Source organism: Panthera pardus, unplaced genomic scaffold (assembly GCF_024362965.1).
Source record: "Panthera pardus isolate Hobbes unplaced genomic scaffold, ASM2436296v1 HiC_scaffold_16, whole genome shotgun sequence".
Classification (NCBI taxonomy): Eukaryota; Metazoa; Chordata; class Mammalia; order Carnivora; family Felidae; genus Panthera; species Panthera pardus.
In genome coordinates this window covers 65,839,553-65,866,462 of record NW_026526721.1, presented here as the reverse complement: position 1 = coordinate 65,866,462, position 26,910 = coordinate 65,839,553, and positions in this window count along the sequence as shown.

Genomic DNA, 26,910 nt, shown 5'->3' with positions numbered 1-26,910 from the left:
AGGAATGGTAGCAACCGCTGGAGACTGGAAGAGGCAAGAAACAGATTCTCTCCTAGAGAAGGAAAGATCTCCTCTGTGGAAGGAGCATGGTCTTGGAGTGAGCATGGCCCTGCTGGCACGTTGGTTTCAGCCCAGTGATCCTGATTTTGGACCTCTGACTCCAGAACTGTAAGAAAATACATTTTTGTTGTTTTAAGCCACAAAGACTCTGGTCATTTTTTTTTACAGTGGCCAAAAGAAACCAATACTTAATTTCAGCTAGAAATTCACCTTTTTCTCTTGCAGGTGACTTTACACACCTGAATCCTGATTCATTATGTGTGTGAGGTAGCACCCGTACATATAATCGATACTGATTTTAGCTACCATAAGGGAAAAGGGAATTTGTCATTAGGGTCCAGGAGGGCCTCAAAGAGCCTGAAGGCAGGAAAAAAGCTGGACCTCAAGAATAGGTGGAACCAGGCAAACGGCATTTTCTTTGACCATCTCTCATCTCTGCCCCTTTCTGAGTATTTCTCTGCCTCATGGCCTCTCTTGCTGCAGTCAGGCTTTCTCTGTTGCTCAGCTTGCATAGCAGATAATGGCTTCCTCCAACAGCTCTCAGCTGTAAATTGTTTCCTCAGCTGTTAAATGAAGAAGTTGGATACCTTCCTCTGCAAACTCCCTCTAGCTCTGAATTTTTTGTTGTTGTTGAAGCATAATTGACATACAGTATCCTATTAGTTCCAGGTATACACCATACTGATTCAATATTTTTATACATTACAAAATGATCACCATGATAAGTGTAGTTACCACCTGTCACCATACAAAGTTATTACAATATTATTGACTATATTTTCTGTGCTGTACATTATATCTCCATGACTTATTTTATAACTGAAAATATGCCTCTTAAATTTGATGGAATTCTATTAGGAGTCCCGTGTGGTGGCTGCTGAGAGGGATCCTGAGGCATGGAGGGCCAACCATGTAGGTGGGAGGGAACAGAAGTGCTACAGGCAAGGCGGCTGCAGGGTGAGGCTTAGAGTACTGAGTTGGGATTTCTTAAGGGGTCCAGTGAGATCACGGACTTGGCCAAACTGGAGAAGAGATTTTGACAGGTGGCATGGAGGGGGGCTCACCCTGACACTCTACCTTCAAGCTGGCACTATCCACTTATTCCTGATGGCCAACAGAAACTCCAGCTAAGTTGTCACTTACCTCTAATTAGCATCAATTATTTGTGAATTCCTTCCTCTTTTGAAATGAATCATATTGTTTTATTCTACATATGTATTCCCTCAGAGTACTTCCTACCAACACTGGAGCAAAGTTCGGTCTGGCCCTGGAACTACAGTGTCACTAGACATATCTGTGTCCGTGCAGAGCTCAAGAAATCCAACTCCACCACCTGCCAAGACCAAAACCCCACTCTGGGCCTGCTAGCTACTTACTGAGCCTGTGGGTTGGAGTCAGCAGGAAGCCCAAGGGGCTTTCTTGTTAAAGCCATACCAGGCTCCAATGTTGGAGATACCCGTTTCTCTAGATCTGGCTTCCAGCTGGCTCCTGCTGCTAACCAAAGAATTTCTTACATGGATTCCTCCAAGCACACCTCCCTCGCCTCCTCTGCTAGCCTCCCACACCCCCAACAGTTGACACTGTCTACACCAGCCAAACTAAATTGCTTCTAGTCTTCATTCTCTCTCTACCCCCTGGGCCTCTGAATTGCCCTAGGCTTGGAATCCTCACTCCCTGCCCATCCCAACAGCCACACCTTTACCTGGATAACTCCCACCTGCTTACATGATACCTCCTCTGGGACCCTTTCCCAGACCCCATCTCATCTACAGTACCCCTTACGTGTACCCAAAGCCCCCCCTTACTTCTCCTTGAGATTATCATCCTGGCTGGCAGTCAGCTATTTACCAACCTGTGGTTCCAAATTGTATCTTTTCTACCTGCATCTACTGCGCCTAGCACACAGAATGGAACATAATAGAAGCTCCATAAATGTTGAATGATACGAGGGTCAAGTGACCCATTTACCCACCTTCATTATGCTACTCTTTTGACAGAGACCACTGGCTCCTTCTATGCTTTTTACTTTCATATTATGATCCCTTTCATGTTGTAATGAATATTTCATTATGAGACATAGTAGAAAATAAGATGCTTAGTACCATAAACAGAGAAGAAGCAGTGTTTTCTTAGACGAGCTTGATTTTCTTTTTCCCAAAGAGATCTAAATGAAGTTTTTCCCAACATGGCAAATGTTCTGGGAGATATAGGAAGGGATATAGGGAGAAAAGCCAGCCCTTCCTGCTCCCAACTAGACCCCGAAGGAAAGCCCTCCAAACATCCTACCAATATTGCTGTGAGATGACATACATCCACCCTCTCTGAATTGCCCTGTGTCTTTATTTCTCACATTCCTATCGTTTAAGAAACAAAGTGAATTCATTTTGAGACTTCAATGTACATGCAGCATTCCAATGATTAAATCTATCTTGGGAAACATCACTCACTGGCCTGACTGAGGCTACTGTGTGGTTAGCTCAGCACATATTTCCAAGTGTGAAAGGAAAGGGTTGATGTGTGGAGCCTCAGAAGAAATATCTTATTTGGCACCTGCTCCAAACTACTTCCTCAGAACCACCGCACCTCCAGGCAGACCTACATTCTCTCAGAAGTCTCGGCTCGTATCCAAGGGCCCAAGAGTTCAAAGTTGCCGTGTAGCACCTCAGAAGGGGATCTCAATCTGGAAGGGGGCATTCTTCTTGCATGAAATGAGGGAAAGAGCCCCAGTTTTACAGGACTGAGATTATGACTTTGTTTTTGTTTTGTCTTTTCTATGTAGCATGGTCATAATTACTGCTTCTGTTGATGTCACATTGATACTTCCATTATCAAAGTGAGTGTCTGGGCTGAAGAAACGGGATAGAAGCATGGATGAGATCATGAGGCAATGAGGAAGTGCCCCTCATTTGGCTCTACACAGCCAAGTGTTTGGGGACGTGCACACAAATAAGTGCTGCCCTCCCAATGCTTTTGTCATCCTGGACCAGGACCAATTTTACCCTCCAGGCAACATCTGAAAAAATCTGGGGACATTTTTGATTGTCACAAGTTGGAAGATGCTACTGGCGTCCAGTGAGAAGAGTTTAAGCATGCTGCTAAACGTTCTACAATGCATAGGACAGCCTTCCACAATGAAGAGTTATCAAGCCCCAAATGTCAATAATGTTCTATTCTAGACACTTTGACTTAGTGACCTCATTCCTATCCAGGGCATCAACCACCTTCTCTAACTCCAGCTCAGAACAACCTCCTGAGCTTCTGCCTTACATACCTGCTGTTTAGCAGGTATCTTTACCTCAAGGTCTCGTCTCAAAGGCTCCTCAAACTCAACATGCCAAAAACTCATCCTCATTCTCAATCATTCAGCAAAGATAAATAAGAGCTTACTATGTGGTAGGCACTATACTCACAATGAAAACAAAAGAAGTAAAGAAAATAGAGTTCTCTGCCACCTTAAAAATTCTGGTTTGGTGGAGGGTTTAAACAGTTAAACAGGCAAGTATAATATTGAGTGAAAAGTGGTCACTAGTCCAATAGAAGACTGGGTTTTAGAATTGGTAAGAACCAACACTCAGATTATATGCAAATTTTACTTGGCTGCTGTAGGCTTAAAAGCTACGGCTATCAGGAAAGGATACACTCTATCAACTAGAGATACTTGGTAGGCACAAATTTGGGATCTCCTCTAGGCCCTCATGACACATGCTCTCTGGTGGTGGCGATGGCCAGCCTGGGGTGGGAGTTGGGAGGTGAGGTCCTATCAGGGTATAGAAAGGCCCTTGGGCACATTACCCTGAACATTTAGCTTAATTACCTACATTGGTTGTAGTTTCTGTTGTTGTTTTTTTTAACCTCAAGGTTCAATGCATGCTTTCCTACTCTGCCACAGATGCCATCTTTTTGCGCTATCCAGAGGCTATAGAATAATAAATAGACTCTACACAGGGGCCAATAGCATTGCTTTTACATAAATCACACTTAGCCTGAGGACATAGAGGATCATTTAACCACCATACCAGACGGAAGGATTAAACGTGGCAGTCTAGGAAGTGCTTTAAAAAGGAGGCTCTCGGGGCGCCTGGGTGGCTCAGTCAGTTAAGCATCCGACTTCGGCTCAGGTCATGATCTCGCAGTCCGTGAGTTCGAGCCCAGCATCAGGCTCTGTGCTGACAGCTCAGAGCCTGGAGCCTGTTTCTGATTCTGTGTCTGCCTCTCTCTCTGACCCTCCCCCGTTCGTGCTGTCTCTCCCTGTCTCAAAAATAAATAAACGTTAAAAAAAAATTTTTTTTTAAATAATAAAATAAAATAAAAATAAAAAGGAGGCTCTCTACTTTGAAATGACCAATAAATAAATAAATAAATAAATAAATAAAAATAAATAAATAAAAGGGAGGCTCTAGGGGCACTTGGGTGGCTCGGTTAAGCATCTGACTTCAGCTTAGGTCATGATCTCACAGTTTGTGGGTTCGAGCCCCACGCCGGGCTCTGTGCTGACAGCTCAGAGCCTGGAGCCTGCTTCAGATTCTGTGTCTCCTTCTTTCTCTGCCCCTCTCCCACTCACGCTCTGTTTCTCTCTGCCTCTCAAAAATAAATAAAAGTTAAAGAAATTAAAAATAAAAATAAAAGGGAGGCTCTAACTCGAACTTGGAGTTTAGGGGAGGATTCTGGGAGAAGTATCTCTCTAAGACATGCCCTGAAATACCAGGGAAAGTTATACTCATGAAGGCTCTGGTGGTTCATGGGTTCCTGGAGACTTTCCTTTGTTTTATTGATATTGACCTTGAGGCCAGCACAAGTTTATACTTAGAAATTATACCTAATTTCTAAGGATGCCATGATTTAGATACCTACGCTCACTCTCAGTCCTGGCCCTCAATATTCCCAGCTTTCTTCTCCTCCGATGCCCTGGCCTGCTGGTGAGGTGTCACCTACATAACACCTGCTTGCATCCGCATCCTTAGTCCACCACTTACTGGCTGTGGGACATCAGGTGGTACCATGTTTCTTATTCACGTTATCCTCCCCAAGAACATAGCCAAACCAAAGTACCAAAGGACTGTTATTCCCGAAACCAATTAATTTAGACTTCAGTGTATTTATTGGTCTGTTGCTCATCTGTTCTTCTTCTAAGGGTGATGTCACATTGGAATCACATGAAGTTTTGAAAGCTACTTAAGTTCCCAGAGTCTTACTTAATTGGTATGAGATTCATACTGAACAGCAGGATTTTTTTTAAGTCTTCCCAGGGATTCTAATGCGCAAAGTTTGAGGATGACAAAGCCCTATCCAAGCCCTCTGGGCCCATGACTCAGAAACAGTGAGCTGATGGTCTATAGTCCCCCATACACAACACACCCAGTGCACTCCACCCTAATCTGCCAGGCATATGCCTTGTCCATCTGTTCCCACTGGCCCTGCCTTGGTCCACATGGTATTGTCCAAACACTACTCTTAACTTGGAACAATGTTATTAATTTCCTCCCAGTTCAGAGTCTGTTCAGCTTCCTCAGTCACCTTCCCATCCACTCCATTCCACCCAAGTGTGACGTGACAACAAAGGTTCTCCCACAACAAAGGACTGTTTACCCGTTTATCGTGTTCCCCTGTGTATTAGTTTATTGCTGCTGTAGCATTGTACCACAAACTTGTTAGCCTAAAACAACACATATTCATTCTCTTAACACTTCTGAAGTTTCAAAATATGAAATGGGTTTCACTGGGCCATCATCAAGGTGTAGGCAAGGTTGCATTCCTTTTAGAGGCTCTAGGAGAGAATCTGTTCCCTCTGACACTCTACCTTCTAGAAGCTGTCTGCATTGTGGACCCTTCTTCCATTTTCAAAGCCAAGAGCATAGCATCTTCTAATCTCTCTCTTTCTCTCTCTCTCTCTCTCTCTAGCCCTTCTTTCATCATTGCTTCTCCTATTCCCTAGTGGTTACATTGGATCAACCTGGATAATCCAGAATTATTTCCTTATTTCAAGGTTTTTAACTTAATCATATCTGCACAGTCTCTTCTGCCATGTAAAGTAACATGTGCACAAGTTTCAGGAATAGGACATGGACATCTTGGGAGGCAGGCATTATTCTACCTACGACAGTTCATTTGAGGGAGCTATCATCCTTGTGATCTGTCAGCTTTCAAATATCTAAAGATACTGAGATCCTTAGAAGATGGGGACATTGTAACAGGACTGCAGTTTCTAACAAAATGAGGAAGTTGGCTTAGACAAACTTGGCAGGGGATAGCGGTAGCAGTGGTGATTTTGCCCCTCAGGAAAGATTTGACAATGTCCAGAGATACTTTCAGTTGTCACAACTGGTCCAGGGTAAGGGAGTGTGCTACTAGCATCTGATAGAGGCCAGGGATGCTACTAAACATCTTTTACAACACACAGGAGAGCCCCCCCTAAAACAAAGAAGTAGCTGGTCTTAAATGTCAATAATGCCAAGGTTGAGAAACCCTGAATTAGACCATTCCTACTCAAAATGTGGTTTGTGGACCAGCAGCCCTGAAGTGACATCGAAGTTTTTAGAAATGCAGAATCTCAGGCTCCAGGCTCAGAATCTGCAGTTTAACAAGATTCCCAGGTGATTCCTATACATATTAAAGTTTTGAGAGGCCCTGAATGAGAGCAGTGACTTTCGAAAATGGCTGCACATTAAAATCACCTGGGATCACTTGTCTTTTAAAGAAAGACACTGATGCTTGAGTCTAGCCACAGACCAGTTAAATCAGTTAAACCTCTTGGAGTTGAGATCCAGGCATGAATATTTGTTAAAAGCACTCCAGATAATTCTAATGTGCAGCTAGTTGAGAACCTCTGCATTATGATCCCTAAAGCTTCAGTATTCAGTGTGGTCAGTGGACAAACAGTATCAGTATCACCTACGAACTTTTTAGAAGTGTAGGGCCTTAGTCCCCACCTCAGACCTCCTGAATCAGAATCTGCATTTTAACAAGATGCCATGTGATTTGTATTCACACTGAAGTTTGAGAAGAACTGCTAAAATTTTTTTCTAGCCTGAACCAGTTTCTCCAGAAAAACAGAACCAGTAGGATGTAAATGTATATAGAAAGATTTAGTATAAAGCATTGGTTTCACATGATTATGGAGACTGACAAGTTCCAAGGTCTGCAGGGTGAGTTGGCAAGCTACAGACCCAGGAGAGCCAATGGTATAGTTCTAATAGGAGTCCCAAACCTGAAAAACAGCAGTTCCAATCTGAAGGTCAGCAGTCTCAAGGCCCAGAAAGAGCTGATGTTTCAGTTTGAGTGCAAAGACAGGAAAAAGTTGTAATCTCAGTTCAAAGATAGGCAGAAGGAATTCTCTTATTCAGGAAAAGGTCAGCCTTTTGGTTCTATGCAGACCTTCAACTGATTGGATGAGGCCCACCCAAATTAGGAAGGGCAGTCTATCCAGTCTACTGACGTAAATGTTAATCCCATCCAAAAACACCTTCACAGAAACAACCAGAGTAGTGTTAGACCTGATATTTGGGCACCTTTTGGCCCAGTCATGTTGATACATAAAATTAACTGTCATACCACTCTAAAAATTACATTTTTTTTACAAAATGTCATATAATACAAACTCCACTGAGACCTCTCACTGTATCCCTACATGGTAGAAAACTATACATGATCTTGTTTAAACAATGCTCTTCTGTTTCAAAATATTACATTTTGCATGACTATATTTAGCTTTCCTGTTCATAGGTAATCATTACATTTTAAGAAACTCATAGCTTGTTAGCTTCCAGGAACAAGGATTTCTAAACAAAGTAGTGTGTGGAAAAGCACTCTCCCCTGAGACGTGGGGTATGATTTGCAGCAAGATACTTGGCCAAGACTTGTTTGGGAAAGTAGGGTCTCTACAGGGACACACCCAGATCGTGTTAAAGGGAGCAGAGAAACAAGTTACAGAGGGAGGGGCAAAAAGAAACCCTAGTGGCAGCACTTGAGTTAGAATAAGTGTTGCAGAGAGCGGTTAGTGGAGGTGTGACTTTCCAATGCTCAGCACAACCCTTGCTCTATCTTTTCATCCAAACAGGATGAGAATAATAGAGTGAGCAGGAGAAGGTGAAGGAGCAACATGTTTATCTTCTCCTAGGAAAATACAAAAAAACAAAGGAAGAAGAAAGGAAGGAAGGAAAGGAGAAAAAGAAAGAAGAAACAAAGGAGAAGGAAGAAAGAAAGAGAGGGAAGAGAATTGAAATTTTTTTTTTTTTTTTTTTAACGTTTATTTATTTTTGAGACAGAGAGAGGCAGAGCATGAGCGGGGGAGGGGCAGAGAGAGAGAGGGAGACACAGAATCGGAAGCAGGCTCCAGGCTCTGAGCCATCAGCCCAGAGCCCGACGTGGGGCTTGAACTCACTGACCGCAAGATCGTGACCTGAGCTGAAGTCGGACGCTTAACCGACTGAGCCACCCAGGCGCCCCGAAATTTTTAAAAATATTATCTCTTAATTTTTGAAGTAGGAATTACTGTATCCATTTCCTAAAGGATAAAAATTGAGGTTTTGAGAGATTAAGCTACTTGCCCAAGGACATAAAGCTAGAAGTGGACTAACCAAAAGTTAAACACACAATTTTCTCTAATTGCTACTCGTTATGCTAAAGGCCACTGTTAGGGGGTTGAACTGTGGCCTCCTGCCGCGTCCTGCAATATCTGTGTGGTGAAGTCTTAACCCCCTGTACCTCAGAATGTAACTTTGTTTGGACATAGGATTTTTACAAAGGTAATCAAGTTAAAGCAAGGTCATTAGGGTGAGCTCTAATCCGACATGACTGGTGTCTATAGAAGGGGGAAATTTGAAGACAGACACACACAGAGCGAAGACAGAATAGCGACATAAAATGGCCATTTACAAACTTCCCTCCTAGCCCTCAGAAGGAACGAACCCTGCCAACCTTGTTTCCAGACTTCTAGCCTCCAGAACTGTGAAACAATACATTTCTGTTGTTTAAGCCACCCAGTTTGGGGTAATTTGTTATAGCAACCCAGCAAATTAATGCAGTAACTCTATATTAAGGATTTAATCAAGAAAGCAAAAAACACAGTTGTGTTTTTTTTTTAATAGAAAGAATTAACCTGAAGAAACTGGCTAAGCAGGTGTTGGGGACTGGAAGATAAAGGGGGAATACTGAGGGAACATAGAATTGCAGGAAGCAGCTACCATCCCTAGGGCTAAGGGGGAAAGGGAAACGTTCGGGGTTGTCAGAGTCTAGAAACTTAAAGGACAGGCTGCTGACCTGGGGCTGAGACCTGGGGGTTGCCTGTCAGTGTTGGTGTCTCCTGAGCTCACTGAGGGAACACTGACATCTCTAAGCAGAGGAGGCCAGCTGGCTAGGGCTGGTGTCTCCAAGGTTGGCTTGGAATTGTAAGAAAAAATGGGAACTAGAACCAATTAGTATCAACAGGGTGAAGAACCTTTCTTAGGTGACACTGACAGGAACAGAAATCAGAACAGTCCCAAGAATCTCTTCCAGCCTGCCAGTCTCCCTTTAGCATCCTTCAATGTCACAGTGTCATAGGGAGCCAGCTGGCCAAGAAGAAATGACATCTCCCTTTTTATAAAGTTCTAGATGATCTTCCTTTAAAAGGACCCTGCTTACCACCCCTTCTTTCGTCCCATTACCAGTCACCCTAAAGTTTGGCGAAGCTTACCTGCAACATCTAGCATACCAGCACTTTAAAAATGTCCTAAAATACATTTATTATCACATTCTTCTCCCCAAAAACCTTTAGTGACTCACAATTGTCTCTATAACCCTATTTTCTCTCAACCTTCATCTCAGCCCTCACTCGCAATGGTTTCACTCATCCCTATCAAATGCCCTTTCTCACTCTCCACATGCTCTCCATAAGCCCTTTCTCCAGCCCATCCCCCTCAATCTCAGCAGTTGAGATCATTTGTCACCAAGAAAATGAGCTATGAGACAGTAACCACTCAACCTCTCCCTCCTCTACCTCTAAAACTTACTACTATGTCCGTGACTTTCCTCTTTTCCACCTGTCCCAGAGGAAAAGCTTGCAGCCCTCCTGCAGTCCCAGGCTAACTCATCACCTGTGTGAGCCTCAAACCCAGTTCCTCTTCCTCCCCCAGTCCTTGCTCTCTTATCTATTTTTATCATCTCACCCTCTCTGGGAGCTACTTCCTTCCACCTATAAGTACATCCAAGTCTGCTCCCACGCACGCTGGCATCTGCCACTATCACTCACTTAAACGCCCTCCATCAAACTCAGCAATGACCAAACTACCAAATTCATCGTGGACTCTTACTTAACCGCTTGGTAGATTTTATGATGTAATTCTTTCCTGGTTAAAAATTAATACCTAGGCATTATAGACATTTTGGGAAATTCCAGAAGAATAAAATAGAGTAAAAAGAAAGTTTTGAGGGGTTCTGAGAAGCTATGAGTCACATGTGAGAGAACCAGGGTTCTTGGAGTGGAGCACTGAAAAAATAGGAATTAAAAACAGTTCAGAGGACACAAAATATTTACACCAAAATCTTGACTCTTGACAGTCTTTGGAGAACAGTTGTGGATAATCCAGCACTCTGAACACCTAATGCTCATCTTTTCAACCACCCAGACATTTGAATGTTAGCACATAGGGCTAAAAATCTATTTTAAAAATAACATGCTTCCCCCTGCTCTTTTCCAGTAGAGAATACCAAGGTCATGATAAGGTCATGATAAAGTGAGCAGAAATAGTAATAGAACTATATTTGTTTGCTTTCTGCCTATTACATGCCAGGCCCATGCTGGGTATTTTATATATGCAGCCTGAATGTAACCTCATGTAATTTTCACAGCTCATCTGTTTTATAGATAAGCAAACTGAGGCTCAGAAAAGTGACAATTTTAAACTGCAGCCCATCTTTTAGGTGGAAGAGCCTAGATTTACCAGAAGGCTTATGTTTTTTCTGCTATCCCAACCTGCCTGCCCAGAGAGAAGTGCACTGGGATCAAATCTGTGTCTTCCTGCGGACCTTGGAAAATCTGCTGGACTACTCTGTGACTAAATTATAAAGCCTCGGTGGGCTTTTTTTTTTTTTTTTCAGTATAATGAAGATAACAGAGAAGATGACTTTCGGCATTTGGGTTTCAAAATAGTCTTTGTACTACTTTTCTAGGGCCACCATAACAGAATACCACAGATTGGGTGGCTTAAACCCCAGAAAGTTACGTTCTCATGCTTCTGGAGGATGGAAATCCAAGGTCAAAGCACTGGCAGGTTGGGTTTCTTCTGAGGCCTCTCTCTTTGGCTCCCCAATGGCTCTCTTCTCACTGTCTCTCCGTGGCCTTCTCTGGATGTGTGCACACCCCTGGGTTTCCCTATGTGTCCTAATCTCCTCTTAAAGGAACATCAGTCAGATTGGACTAGAGCCCACCTTAATAGCCTCTTTTTAACTTAATCACCTCTTCACAGACTCTATCCCCAAATACAACTACATTCTGAGATTAGGGCTCTAACATATGAGTTTGGGGAGGGGGGGATGCAATTCAGCTCATAACAGTCTTTGCAAAAAAAAAAAAAAAAAAGGAGTTTTTGGGATCACAAAGCCTGACTTTTCGTTTTGTAAAGTTAATGACCCCAAAAGGCATAAAATCATGTCACACTATTATTATTAAGTCACATGATTAAACTATGAATCCCATATTTCATACTTGGATCAGATTCCTCTGAATGCTCGCTGAGCGCCATGACACTTATCATTTACAGTACTGGTTACAGGAAGAAATGAGAAATTTAAGACACGTTATCTTTACACTAAAGTCCCCAGACGGCATTGACGTTTGAAATGTTTGTACCTGATTTTTGTTGTATTCTGACTCCTCTGTTGCTCTCACGCAACTGCAGTCTTTCCTCCTGTTTGCAATATACAACCAGATCCTTCTGTCAAGTACTAACTCCAGCCCAGCCTATAAACTGGATAACAGAGGGTTTGAATATGTAAAAAAAAGCAAATAGGCTTGCTTTGAGGGCTTGCGGGCTTGCCTATGAATGAACTCTTTGATGTGTGGCTTACGTGAAATCTGTTTTGGTAACTTAGAGGTTTTGCTTGCTGCCTCCTGTCTCCAGTAGTGTTTAGATTGTTGAGGCTGCCCCATCCAACCCAAGTTTCGGGGAAGATGACACGTTACCATATAGTAGAATCTCAGCAAGGGGAAGTCTTTTACCTTTCCATAGAGGAAAACCTTGACATTGGCAAAGGAAACTCTGGGATCTACTTAAGTCCTCCAATTCATGAATACCACATTGGCATATAGAATAGGTAACATAACCTGATACGTTCTCCTCTTATCCACTCTCCACACTTTGTTATGTCCTTTAACCAGGCTCCATTTGACCTAGACCTGAAGTTGTCATTGCCTCAGGGTAGGTTTGTTTCAATAAAATGCAAATAAAAAAGTCAGTTTTCAGCTTTTGTGTTTCACAACAGGCTTTGCAGGAAAAAAGCATTTTGAGATCCAAAAGCTTGGCCCTTAGATATCAAAAGCTAAAACCCAAAAAAGATTCAGGGCATAAAATCATGCCATATTATAAATTATTAAATTGTAAATTTCATGTTTCTAAAAGAGCAATATAGAAAGTCTTTCTTTGTTAGTTCTGGTTATTTGTAATTAAAGAAAATAAAATATGCTATTTCTGTGCAGGTACTCTAGTAAGAATAAAAGACTAAGTCTTTTTTTATGATCTAGTCCCCCATCCCAGGGTCGCAGGACTCTAATCCTTTACAACCTATAGCCTTAACCGTCACTCTGTATGCAAAAGCATAACCATGCCCTGAATGTTTAAGAAAGCTATTCATTTTCCCCTCCCCCTACAGAGAGGGAAAGCTTGAGCCCATTCTTAATAACAAAGGCTGGAAATAGCCCCAATGCTAAAATTGGATAGTCTCAGACAACCCTTATCACTTTTACTCTAGGAAGATCACTAGGGAGCAATCATTCCAGGGTAAGTATTCTTGTGCCACTTAGCACTATCTCTGAACAGCCCCAAATACTTCAAGTACAACTAAAAGTCACATGCCAGATAAAGAGAGGTTATCCTTTCCTTAAGAAGGTGATGGTGTTGGAATGAAACCATCCTTTCTAATCACAGTCCTGCCTCAGCCAAGGACATGTGAATGGAAATCTCTGAAGTGTTTAGCCAGATGGCAGATGGTGTGTTCTCCCACCCTAACTCTGTGTTCTCAGGGGCAGCCACAAGAACATCCTAGACTAAGCCTTGTCCATGGAGTACACTTCTGATTATCCTCATCCTTGCAGAGTCCCAAAATGTTGACTCAGGATATATTTAGTTTATAGACAACCAGGACGCCTGGGTGATTCAGTCAGTTGGGTGTCCGACTTTGGCTCAGGTCACGATCTCACAGCTCATGAGTTCAAGCCCCACGTTGGGCTCTGTGCTGACAGCTCAGAGCCTGGAGCCTGCTTTGGATTCTGTGTCTCCCTCTTTTCTCTGCCCCTCCCCCCCCCATCTCTCTCTCTCTCTCTCAAAAATAAACATTAAAAAAATTTTAATCTACAGACAACCTGATAAATATACTATACTCCCACCTCTGAGCCTGATTTGGAAGCTGCGGTTGAATATTGCCTTCCACTGAATCCATGATGATGCTTCAGCCCACCTTTCAAGTCTGGTTTGGGCCTCCCAGAGCTCAGATTTTCAGGGTCTATTCTCAACTTCACAGCCCCTGCTGGCAGTCTTGTCAAGAGGAAAACTTGCTCCAGACCACCCTGGGTTCATCCTGCCTGGCAATGTATGTGCCAAGGACATGAGAGTTATGTCATAAGAAATTATTACTCTCTTTCTTGACATCCATCTCATAGGAGAGGAAATAGTCCCAACATATTGAATCTTTTCCGATAACTCCTTGTGACTCAACCATGCAGATAGTTTTTGAAGTGTTTCTTAAGCTTACTTATGTTTTCTATTTTTGAGGGAGTGAGGTGTGTTCTGAAACTTCCTTTTTGCAATGTAAGGTACTACTTCCTGTTATTGACCTAAAATATACTCTTCCAAGTTTCCTTGGATGCCTGTAGTACAACTATTGTCATTTCAGTTGCCAAATCCCTGTATAAAGGGAATATTTACCCTTGTGTTAGCTAGGCTCATCCAGACTGCTAGGAAAAGACACACTCCTATTAGTGAAGGAAATGTGTTCATTGCAAGGATACAATAGAATGTGTACCATCATCCATCTTGACCATAGACCTCCAAGACTGAGGAGCACACCAGGCTTCAGAGAGACCTGGAACAGTTACTCAACATTGTTCTCACTCAGTCTGAACATTAGTCACCCACTTTTCCTTTGTCCATCTAGCATCTATTATTCTAAGAACAGTGGCTTGGATCATTTTGTCACCCTCTACTGTGGAGTTCCCGTTACTGGTCAGACTCTGTGATCTTGGTCTCTGTTATGTCTGACTATACCTCTTCCTTTTGACTCAAAGAGAAATCCCTTATTCCATTATTTATGGTCAGGATAGTAGGGTAAACACATGGCACATAAGTACCATTTGAAAGAAAGCTGGGGGCATCAAAGACATTTGAGTCTGCATGGTATATCTCCTAATTTTTATTAATACGTTCTGTTTTATTTTTTTTTTTAATTTGTTTAACGTTTATTTATTTTTGAGACAGAGAGAGACAGAGCATGAACAGGGGAGGGGTAGAGATAGAGGGAGACAGAGAATCTGAAACAGGCTCCAGGCTCTGAGCTGTCAGCACAGAGCCCGATGCGGGGCTCAAACTCACGGACCGTGAGATCATGACCTGAGCCAAAGTCCGACGCTCAACCGACCAAGCCACCCAGGCGCCCCAATACGTTCTGTTTTATAATGTCATGTTTTCCGTAATGCAGAAAATGCTATGGCCACTGGTAAATTGTGGAGATTAAAGAGTTACCATAGCAAGTCTGAGACTTCTATCCTCAGAAATCCTTGACCACAAGGTTGGTCCACGGCTGGCTTCAGAACACTTGGATTTCAGGAGGAACCTCATCATCCCCAGAAATAACGAGAGTGGTTCAAAGAGTTGGGCTATCCTGAACACTTGCTTTCCTTCTAAGAGTCTGGACTTCTAGTATGTACTAAGCAGAGAGTGCCTCCATGACTGCCCCAATAAAAACAGTAGGCACTGAGTCTCTAATGAGCTTTCCTGGTAGAAAACATGCCATACATATTGTCCTAAGGACCAACTGGAGGAATTAAGTGCATTCTGTGTGACTCCACTGGATGACTAGAGTGGACTCTTGGAAACTTGGAAACTTGTACCTGGTTTCCTCTGGTCTCTTCCCCACATGTTCTTTACTTTTTACTGCTGTTGCTTTGTATTCTTTCCCTGTAACAAATCATAGCCATGAACACACGTGTATGTTCAGTCCTATGAGTTCTTCTAGTGAATCATGAAATCTGAGAGTGGTCTAGGGGATCCCCAACACACAGTCAATCAGGTCCAGAGATTGTCATTCATTTTGGAGTAGAACCATTTCCTCACATAAAAAAGCCCATGGCTGGTGCATAAAAAACATAGTCTCTTCTTTGCAGAGATATTGCATCCTTTTTCCCCATACATCCATTACAGCTATTTAAGTCAGTAAGTTGAAAGAGTCAGCTTTCTTTGGACATAGCCATAAGTGACTAAAAATTTAATGAAGGCAGAGAGGAGGCATTGAGGGGGCAGACCCAGCTGGAGGGGGTGTCGAAGTAACATCTCTGGTAGGCTCAATCTGAGTGGTATTCAGCAGGTTAATGGCAGCATTTCTATTTACTATGAAAAACCAGTAAAAGTAAGCATTTTCTGCCACGTTCACACATTCGTAATGAGCCAAATTATTCTACTGAATGACCTTCAGGTGCAGATCACTTCTTTTAAACAGCTGCATTTATTCACTTCCATTTTTAGCTTTTGCTGGTACATTAAAAATAATACCTAAGGGTCTGAAAGAAGCCCAGCCATTGCTTAAAAGTGCTCAATTTACTCCTGGGGAGTAGCCCAGGCCCTGGGAGAATCTCAGTAGTGAGGTTTTATGATAAATGTCAGTGATTATGCTGATAATAGAGTGTTCCACCAAAACTAGGCAGGGGAAGGCAGTTTCTTTTCCAAAGCATTAAAAAAAAATTAAAAAGCATAAACCGCTTTCTACAAAGCCCATGGCTAGTGCATAAGCATCCTGTTCCTTCTCTCAAGAGTGGGAGATGAAGTAGAAGAGAGAAAGAAGAGAGAGGGAGGGAGTTGGAGGAGGAGGAGACTAACATGGAGAAAGAGAGGGACATGAAATGGCCAGAGAATGAGGAATGACTCTCTTCAGCCTTGGGCTCTGGCCATGAAAAACCCTATCCCCAGGGATCTTCTCCAGAGAGCCCCAACCATTCCATAACCTGATGCTGCCAATTAACTTCACGGTGCTTCATAGTGCCAGTGAGGCCACCCTCTTGTCCAGCCTAGACTGGTTGCACTCTGACTGGAACCTATGGGGGAGGGCCCATCATTCTGATCAAACACGCTGCTTTCCCATTCTCCGCATAAATTCCAAAGGCAGTTGTTTACTTCTATATCTGGATTAGTGGAGGGAATATCCAATGCCCCACATCTAGAGACAAGTCTGTTTTTCTGCCCACAGCCCTACATGTCCTCATAGTGTCCCAGGCTGGGAAAGACCCCAGAGATCTGGCCTTGCAGTAGGTATTTGTTGTTTTAGTCTTCCTGGTTACCCTTCTTTGAAAAACCTCCCCCATACTATGTGGTTTGTGAAGTTACCAATCGGAGTGTGCTGCCTGCTATAGGGATGGTTTCATGACTCAAATACAGCCAACCCCAGGACCTCTGCCTTGTCAATGTCCTTTGTCCCAGACGGAGAGAGCACATGACACAAACAGGACCGATCAGAATCCTTCTCTGGGTTGGGTGTATGGACCTTGGGAAAATAAATGCTCTCTTCTTGCCAAGGTTCCCAAGCTGAGAGGATGCAATTTTGGGACTTGCACTAGCCATCTCCTCAGCCATATGGAGAGACTAAAACTGCAGAATAAGCTGAGAGTCTAATGAGACAGAGAGAGAGAACTTACAGTATTAAGTCCTGTATTCATTTCCTGGGGCTGCTGTAAAATATTACCATAACCTCAGTGGCTTACAACAACAGAAATGTATTCTCTCCCAGTTCTGGAGTCCAGAAAACTCAAATTCAGGTGTCAGCAGGACAGCGCTCCCTCTGCAGACTCAGGGAGAATCTGTTCCTTGCCTCTTCCTGCTTCTGGTGGCTGCCAGCATTCTCTGGTGTTCCTTGGCTTGTAGCTGCACCATTGCAATCTCTGTCTCATTCTTCATGCTGCCTTCTGAGTGTGTGTCTCCTAATCTCCTATCAGGATGCGTGGAATTGCATTTAGGGCCCACCTGGACAATCTATGATAAGCTCCTCCTTTCAAGATCCTTATAAGGTGTGCCATGTAAAACTCTCTCTCTCTCTCTCTTTTTTTTTTTTTTTTTTTTTTTTTGCACGTAAGGTAACATTTGCAGGTTCCAGAGATTAGGAAGTGAATATCTTGTTGAGGATGGGGGAGCATTTTTTTTCCTGCCATAAATCCCATCCAAGTCCCTGAGACCTTAGTTCCAACACCACTTCCTGTAACCCCATGTATCCTCACCAGCCAATAAGTTTCCTCTTGGCTTAGGCTCGTATGAATTGAGTTTAGTAATTGCATTAAAGATGTCTTAAATAACCTACATGCCCATGTCTGCAGCAGACTGGGAATGGAGGAGACAGCCCATTGCTGCCAGGGATTGTTTTCAACTGTGACCAAAAACAAACAAACAACAAAAACACACAAAAACCCAGCTTAAGAGGCTTGAGCCAAAGCAAGCAGACAATAAAGCCAAAAGTTTGGGATTAAGGGTGCCTGGGTAGTTCAGTCAGTTAGTTAAGTGTCCAACTGTTGATTTCAGCTCAGGTTGTGATCTCATGGTTCGTGGGATGGAGCCCATGTCGGGCTCTGCACTGAGAATGCAGAGCCTGCTTGGGATTCTCTCTCTCCCTCTCTCTCTGCCCCTCCCCTGCTCTTCTCTCTCATTCACTCTCTCTCTCAAAAAAAAAAAAAACAAAAAAACAAAAAAAAAACAAAAAAAAACAAAAAACAACATTAAAAAAAAAAAGTCTGGGACTAATCAGGTTTGGCTCAATTTGAGGCCCCGATGATATTATTGGGCCCCATCTCTAAGGTTCTGCCACTTTCGGGTTGGCAGTATCTCAGGCTCCAGGAGGTGGCCTCCTGCAGCTTCAGACTCACATTGCCTTATCCTTGGGCCAGTGGAAGAGAGAGTTAGTAGAACAAAAATCTTGGAATTGGATCTCATTGGCCCATATGTCAATAAACACATAAATACTTAATAAACACTTTATTTCCCCAAGTTGCTAATGAAAACATCTTGTTACAGGTGTTCTCAATGATTAAACAAAACGTCGCATGAATTTGATTAGTGTCACAATAAATCTGAATTCCAATAATAGCTACTGTACTCAATTCTAGAAGTTTCTTTTGGGACTAAGTATGAGATTTGGTGTAACTTCTGTCAGATACCTACTCCTAAATTGTGATCAAGGGAATGAAATGCACTGACTGGTTTATTCTCCATCATTGCTTTACCTCTCAGGTGGAAGGTAAGTGGGAAGGTAAGAGGGGAAGAGAAGTGGTACTCTACAGAGACACTGTATGGGTACCTGACGTGGAGTGAAAACGTGCTGGCTGCAAAAAGAATAGATGTGTGCTGAATATCATGACGATTTCATTATATAAAATTTTTGTGTTTAGCCAAATTAATAGGCCTACCAAGATCATGTCAAGTAGACTGATTATCATACATCATGGTTTTGTGAATAAAATATGAAATTTTATAGCATCAATTATGGAGTTTTCAGAAATTAACTTGAAGGAGATTGTGCAGATCTAGCACCTGTAGACAGAGTGGAATAGACACGCATTTAAATCACTCGTTGCTCTGCATATGTCAATAAACACATAAATATTTAATGAATACTTTATTTCCCTAAGTTGCCGATAAAAGCATCTTGTCACAGTTGTTCTCAATAAGTAAACAAAATGTCACAGTGAATTTGATTAGTGTCACAATGAATGTGACTAAAAATAATAAATATTGGACTCAATTCTAGAATTGTTCTTTTGGCCTAAGTGTGAGATTTGGTTTTCTGTAGCAATGATATGTAAATTTATGGTCATATAACTCCACAATAACAAAAAAACATACATAAAATATAAAATAACAAAATGAGTTCAAGATAAAATAATCAACATTGAAAGAACAGTTCATTTTGCTTATTAATGTTCAAAAACCCTTTTGCTCTCACTGGAAAAAATATTTAGTGAGACTGATGTTTTCATTTCATTTAGAAATATTTGCTTAACATTAAGCAAATTAGAGACAGATCTAACTGAAGGTCTAAGTCAAGTTTATTTTGATATTTGATTTCATGTCTGTCAGAGGTGGGGCACCTGTGTGGCTCAGTTGGTTGAGCATCTGACTCTTGATTTCAGCTCAGGTCATGATTTCAGGGTCGTGAGATCAAGCCCCACATTGGGCTCTGCTTGGAGCCTGCTTAAGATTCTCTCCACCTCTCTCTGCCCCTCCCCCATGAAATAAATAAATACATAAATAAATAAATAAACAAATAACTGTCAGATGTGACAAAGTTAACACTCTCTAATAGATTGAATTGTGTTTCCTCAAAAGTTGTATGTTGAAGCCCTAACCCCCAATATGGCTGTATTTGGCAACAGGGCCTTTAAGGAAGTAATTAAGGTTAAATGAGGTCAGACGTTAGTCCTAATCCCATAGGACTGGTGTCCCTATGAGAAGAGGAAGAGGTACCAGAGACGGATGCACACGGAGAAAAGGCCATGTGAGGACACAGTGAGGAGGTAGTCATCTGCAAGCCAAGGAGAGGGATTTCTCTAGAAGCCAACCTTGCCAGCACCTTGATCTTGGACTTCCAGCCTCCAGAACTGCCTGAAAATAAATTGCTGTTGGTAGCCAAGCAGTCTGTGGTATTTGGTTGTAGCAGTCCTAGCACACCAATACACTCCAAATATATATAGAAATGTTGTCAAAATTTAATATTAAATTTGTAAGACTTTCTTGTAAGTTTCTGACTTAATGGCAAAAGACATGCCTTTAGGGGAAACAATTATCTTCTCGTTCTAATCAGGAATAGTAGAAATGGTACATGGAGGGGCACTCGGGTGGCTCCATCCATTGAGCATCTGACTATTGATTTCGGCTCAGGTCAAGATCCCAAGGTTGTGGGATCAAGTCCCATTTCAGGCTCCATGATCAGTATGTGGAGTCTGCTTAGGATTCTCTCTCCTTCTCTGCCCCCTCCCCACTCATGATCTCTCTCTCTCTCTCAAGTTAAAAAAAAAATAGTCCGTAGAAAACAGTGTGAGACAAATGCACTCTTTGGTCAGTGTACACCATTGGAATTAGCAAAAAATCCAATAAATAAATCCATATATATGTAAAGATCAACAGGAAAAACAAGTATTCCAGCAAATTACTTCATGCAGATTTGCCAAAGAGAGAATGAAAATATAGATGTTTCAAATGTTTCTCATCATCTCATATTGGCTACATTCTGCTTCAATAATGAAAGAAACCAAGACCTGATTTGTTGTGAGCAACTAAAGAAAGCGCTACTAGAAAAGATACATTCTAAAGAATAAATGTCTTCTTGAGTGAAAGTATTTTCTGCAAGAACTGTGTGAGTGAAGGTGCAGAGGAATGGCTTCTTTGAATGCACAGAAGCATTCAGGTAAAGTTTCACTGCTATGCTCACACATGAAATCCTTTGCTGCACCATTCACAACTGAACTACTGCAACACACCCCTGGACCAGAGCTGTAAAGCATGCTACAGGAAGATCCTGATGTGGCTAATTTTGTAAATTGTATTTATATGTTATATGTTTATAACATATAGCAGATTATATGTAATACTTAGAAGTGATATGGGAAGTGAAATGATATGGGATATGGGATATGAAAAAAATATTTTAGACCACACTGAGGCTCACAGACTATCTTGGAACAGACACGGTAAATGTTGAACTTGAAAACAAATATTTGACATAAAACAGCACTTCCAAATTTGTTGTCTTTTTGTGTGATAAGCAGAATGCTAGCTATTCGATTTTTTTTAATCCATACACAATCTACCACTTCAAGGAAATTTTGTGATGCTAATAATGAGTGAGAATGTAATTGCTTTTGTTTTAAATGTCTATTTATTTATTTTGAGAGAAAGAGAGAGACAGAGAGAGAGAGAGGATCAGAGAGAGAGAGAACAGCAGGGAAGGGACAGAGAGAAGGAGAATGAGAATCCCAAGCAGGCTCTGCACTGTCAGCACAGAGCCCCACATGGGTCTCAATCTCATAAGCCATGAGATCATGACCTGAGCTGAAATCAAGAGTCTGATGCTGAACTGACTGAGCCACCCAGGACCCTAGTAATAGTTTTTAAAAATAAACTTGTGCTATGGAGAAAATATTCTGAAATTGGATATTCAGAAATGTTTTATCATTAGGTGAATTTGTTGTCTAAAACAGTAAAGATGCGCATCCATAAAAACTCTTTTTTTTTAATTTTTTTTTTAACGTTTATTTATTTTTGAGACAGAGAGAGACAGAGCATGAACGGGGGAGGGGCAGAGAGAGAGGGAGACACAGAACCGGAAGCAGGCTCCAGGCTCTGGTCCATCAGCCCAGAGCCCGACGCGGGGCTCAAACTCAGGGACCGCGAGATCGTGACCTGAGCTGAAGTCGGACGCTTAACCGACTGAGCCACCCAGGCGCCCCCATAAAAACTCTTATATATGCACAATTTAACAACTTCAACAGGGGTGCCTGGGTAGCTTAGTCTGTGAAGTGTCCAACTCAGTTTTCGTTCAGGTCGTGATCTCATGGTTAGTGGGATGAAGATCCGCATCCGGCTCCACCTCTCTCAGGAGCCTCCTTGGGATCCTTTCTCTCCCTCTCTCTGCCCTCCCACCACGCTCATGAGTGCCCACGTTCTCTCTCCCTCAAAATAAATAAATGTACATTAAAAAAAGAAATACATAAATAAATTAAAAATTTCAACCAAGATTTCCAGTCTGTTCAAAAATCTTCCGACAAAGAGTTCCAGGGGTTTATTTACTTATTTGTGAAAAATAGAGGGAAATTTTCTAAAGGACTGAATTGAGTATTGCATATCTTCAGATATCACCAGAAACAAAAAGGTACATATTTGTCTTATATTCTGGATAGTTTCTGAAGTTCTTGTCAATCTTAAGTTTTAAAAAAAATTTTTTTTAAATATTTATTTATTTTTGAGAGAAAGAGAGAGACAGAGTGTGAACGGGGGAGGGGCAGAGAGAGAGGGAGACACAGAATCCAAAGCAGGCTCCAGGCTGTCAGCACAGAGCTTGACATGGGGCTCGAACTCATGAACCATGAGACCATGATCTGAGCTGAAGTCAGATGCTTAACTGAGCCACCAGGCATCTCCTAAGTATTTTTAACAGATATCTCAAAGCATACTTAGTATGAAGTTATTACCAGTAATAATGAATGTGAATCCATATTTCAAATAGCCTTATTTTTACTTCTGAGTTTGTTGACTGACTGATTGTCAGATTTGATCAGGTTATTGTTTTTACCTTGTTTATGTGGAAGACAGCTCTTCTCATATGTAGCAAACATGTCAGCTCTGCCCTTTTCTTATTAATAGGAAAAAGCTTTATCCTTAATTTATGGTTGCAAAGCCAAAATGTTTTTAATCTAGTTTAATTAAAACTGAATAGTATAATATGTAAATCCATTTAAGTGGGCACACTGCAGTGTATTACAATATGTTAAAAGGAACTAGCTGCTGTCAGTCCCTTTATGTAGGAGAACGCCCACTCTCCTCATGGTACTTGGCAATGGAGTATAACTCATGACTGTCTGACATATGGATTAAATATGGGTGCCAGAGTCTATCTATTTGTTTGCAAAGTCAATTTCTATTTTTGGATTAGAAATAAGTAAAAATAGAAGTTCTAGTATTCTTTTCTCATGCTCTCTGGGGACCCTACACCCCACTTAGGAGAGTACTGGTTTCATAATGTGGGTTGGTGATTTGTTGCTGCGGTGGACATTATTTGGCTAGTTCCAGCATTCAATTCCTTCTTTTCCTGACATTAGCCTGATTTTCTTTTGGGTCAGTCCTCGTTGGCTTAAGCCTATCAGCCCAGCCCAGCCTCCCAGTCATAGTGATCAGCATGAGGATATCAAGAAACTGAACTACACTTTAAAAAGCATGAATTCTAGGACTTTTGTAGCAGCTCCCAAAAGAGGCTTTCTCCTTCATCCAGATGGTGAGATCCAAGGGGCCAGCTCTATAGCCAGTTTACCACCCTCAGAGCATAGACAGGAACTCCAAGGAGCCACTCTGTGAAACCCAGGGATGGAATAAGATTGTTTTAAGGTAAAAGAGAGAAATGGCAAGATATTGGATCCTTAATGACCTTATTTGAGCTCCTGGATGAAATCCTTCCTGAAGCTTAACCTACCCCCTGGATCTCTCAGCTATATGGCCAATAAATTCCATTTAGTTGCATAAGTCTTTTATTTAAGTTAGCTTCTCTATTACCGGCAACCAAAAAAATTCCTCACTGATATAATTGTCAACTTCTCCATACAGTTTGTTTTGTTGTTACTATTTTGGTTTTTGTTTGTTTGTTTGTTCATTGTAGAGAGTTACATTAACCATGTATTGTAGCACAGAATTATCATCAGTACCTGCAAGGACCTTCTATTGAATTACTCCCTTAGTAGCACACAATACTTATACACTTAGCTATGAGGCACAATTATAAGTAATTTACACATATTAACACATTTAATCTGTACAATCACCCTATGGAATCAGTACCATTATTATCCCCATTTTACAAATGGGGAAACTGAGATGCAGAGAGAGTACATAACTTGCCCGGGGTTACACAGTAAGTAGTAAAGCCAAGATTTACTACCAATGTACATTTGAACCAAGACAATGTGGCTTCGAAACCCATGCTCTTAATCACAACAATACACCAGAAAGACTGCACTACCCACATGCTAACATTTAGCATTGTTCAACTTTCTAATTTTTGCCTCTGTGATGATTGTAAAGTAACATCTATCACTTAATGTATAACTTAGATGAATTACTTAAACCGTCTTTGTCTCAATTTCCTTACCTGTGAAATGAGGTAATAAAATAATAATGATTTCATAGGATTGTTGTGCAGTTTAAATAATGCCAGTGATTTTGAGCATCTTTTTTCTACTTGTTGGCTATTTGAGATTCCTGGTTTGGGAACTGCCTGTTCATAACCTCTGCCCATTTCAAACTGAGTTTCCAATCTTTTCCTTACTGATTTGCACGAGCGTGTATGTATGTGAATGTATATGTATATGTATATGCATTTGTATATGTGTATGTATATGAATATGTAATGTATATGTACATTTCAGTTATGAGTTCCATGTCAGTTTTAGATATTGAATATCTCTTTCTAATCTTTCATTTTTTCTATAGTGCTGTTGATTGAACAGGAATTTGTAATTTTGATACAATGAAATCCATCGATTGTGCCCCAAACGTAGAGAGGTTAAAGATATGAAAAAAAAAAAAAAAAACCCTGTTTATGCCCTAAGCATCTTAAAATCTAGCTGGAGAATCAAGAACAATAACCACACGAACAAGTGTTAAACATCGTATAACAGTATGCAACGAAATGCCAAGTTGTAAGGCTATATAACCAACTTTTAACCTTGGAAAAATAAACAAATGTTTCTGTGCTTCAGTTTCCTTATTTGGAAAATGGAAGCAATAAAAAATACCTTTCAGTTTGTTGTGATAATTAAATGAGACATGTTGAATGGCTCAGTAGTACCTAGTATACAGTACCAACCGCAGCTCAGATACAAAGCAGATCAATGAAATAATAATGGCTACCATCCATAGAGGTCTACTACCTGCCAGGCACTTTCTATAACACACGGCATTTGCGTTGCTATCTGTCAGAGAAAGAAACCTCGATTGCTAGATTCCAAGAGCTTAAGTAATTTGAGGTCACACAGCTAGTAAGTGGTAGTCACCGCATAGAAAGCCAGGGTTGTTAGACCTCAAACCTCATATGCTCTCCCCTATGCCAAATTATTGTACGAAATGGTGCTAAAGAAGCAAAGAAACTTCACTTGGGTCCTGAGGAGAGAGAGACAGACTTTGACTTTGAAAAGACACAAGGAGAAGGAGAGGAAAGGAGATCATGCCAGATTCTGAGGGGATGCAGTGCCTGTGCAAGGATAAAAAGTATTGTGAGTTATTAGAGGGCCAAAACCTTTTACGCTGCAGTTCCCTTCAATCCTAGCACAGAGACCAGGACAGAGGGTGGGGAGACATCTATTCCCTACATCTCCTATTTCCATACCAAGGAAGCAGGAATGAGTTATCTGGTGAGCTTCAAAGAGGAATGATATATGTGTCGCCGTGACCCCTCAAGTTGGGGGAGCTGGCCTGTCCTAGAAATCATGTGTTTTCTGCTTTTCCAGAAACTATAAAACTGCAGTCAATTTTACAAAAGCAGTTTTTCACAAGAGGGGACTCTCTGCATTGATAGATTGGCCCTCTATCAATCATTGAGGGGGTGTGGGGCACAGGTCTGGCTTCCCAAGGTTACACAAGCAAATTGTCCAATTCTGCTTATGACTGCCAAGTACTAAGAGAGCCGTTTAACATATTTTATTTAATTCTGGGGTGAAGTACATGCAGGTCCATTGTCCTGACAGATCTAAAGGCATGGCCACCATTCTAGTGCCTGCCCGGGACAAAGTTGATATTTTCCTCCCTTCAGTCGGACTCCAGTGGCTACCTCAATGGATTGTGAACCTGTATGGGGAATATGGGTGTTATCTGAAACCCCCTAAAACCACAACAGTAGGCTCTCAACAAGCCATGGTAGAAGAAAGAATATGAAAAGTTCAGAGGACAATGAGAATACTGGCCTGATTCCAGCAAAGGGAGTATAAGAAGTAGTTGAAGTAAGGTTACATAAATAGGTTGGTCCCACTAATGGAAGACCTACATGGAAGGGAGAGAGCTTGGATGCGATGTGGGTGAAGAGCGCTGAGAGTTTCTGAGGAGGGGAAGAGCCTAAGGAGGACAGAGTTTAAATCAGGTAGTGAAAATATGGCAATGCATTGCAGTGGAGACTAGGGGAGGAGAGCCTGGAGCTGGAAAGCAACCAGAGGTGGTTTCCAGATTTCCCCAGAGAGGGAAGAGGAGGTCTGGCCTAGGGAAGTGGCAATGTGAGTGGCAGTAAAGAGATGCACGTGAGATCTCAAAGGGAAAACTGCCAGACCTCGGAGGAAACCGGGGTCTGGGAAGAGGGGAAACGTTTGGATGGCGCTGCTCTGAAACAGATAGATGAGCAGGCCTGGTTACTGATAGGAAGTGGGGCTCAGCCTTCGGCACGTTAAAGCTGAGGCGTCAAGTGGATTTGCTTCTCAGCACCAGGGACACCAGACACAAGGTAGGAAAGGGGCCGCAGCTGGGAGTTTGGGGAGTCAACACCTTCAAGGAGGCAGTGTACATTTGAAGGCCCTTCGGAAGAAGTTGGTGGAGATGGGAAGTATGAACAGGGAGGGGACTTGGGATGACAGGGCTGGGAACAAGGGCACAGGTGTGGGAGCAAGGGGAGGGGGGCGGAAAAGAGGAGGGGGACACCACTCCTGGACCAGAGGGGAGGACGGGA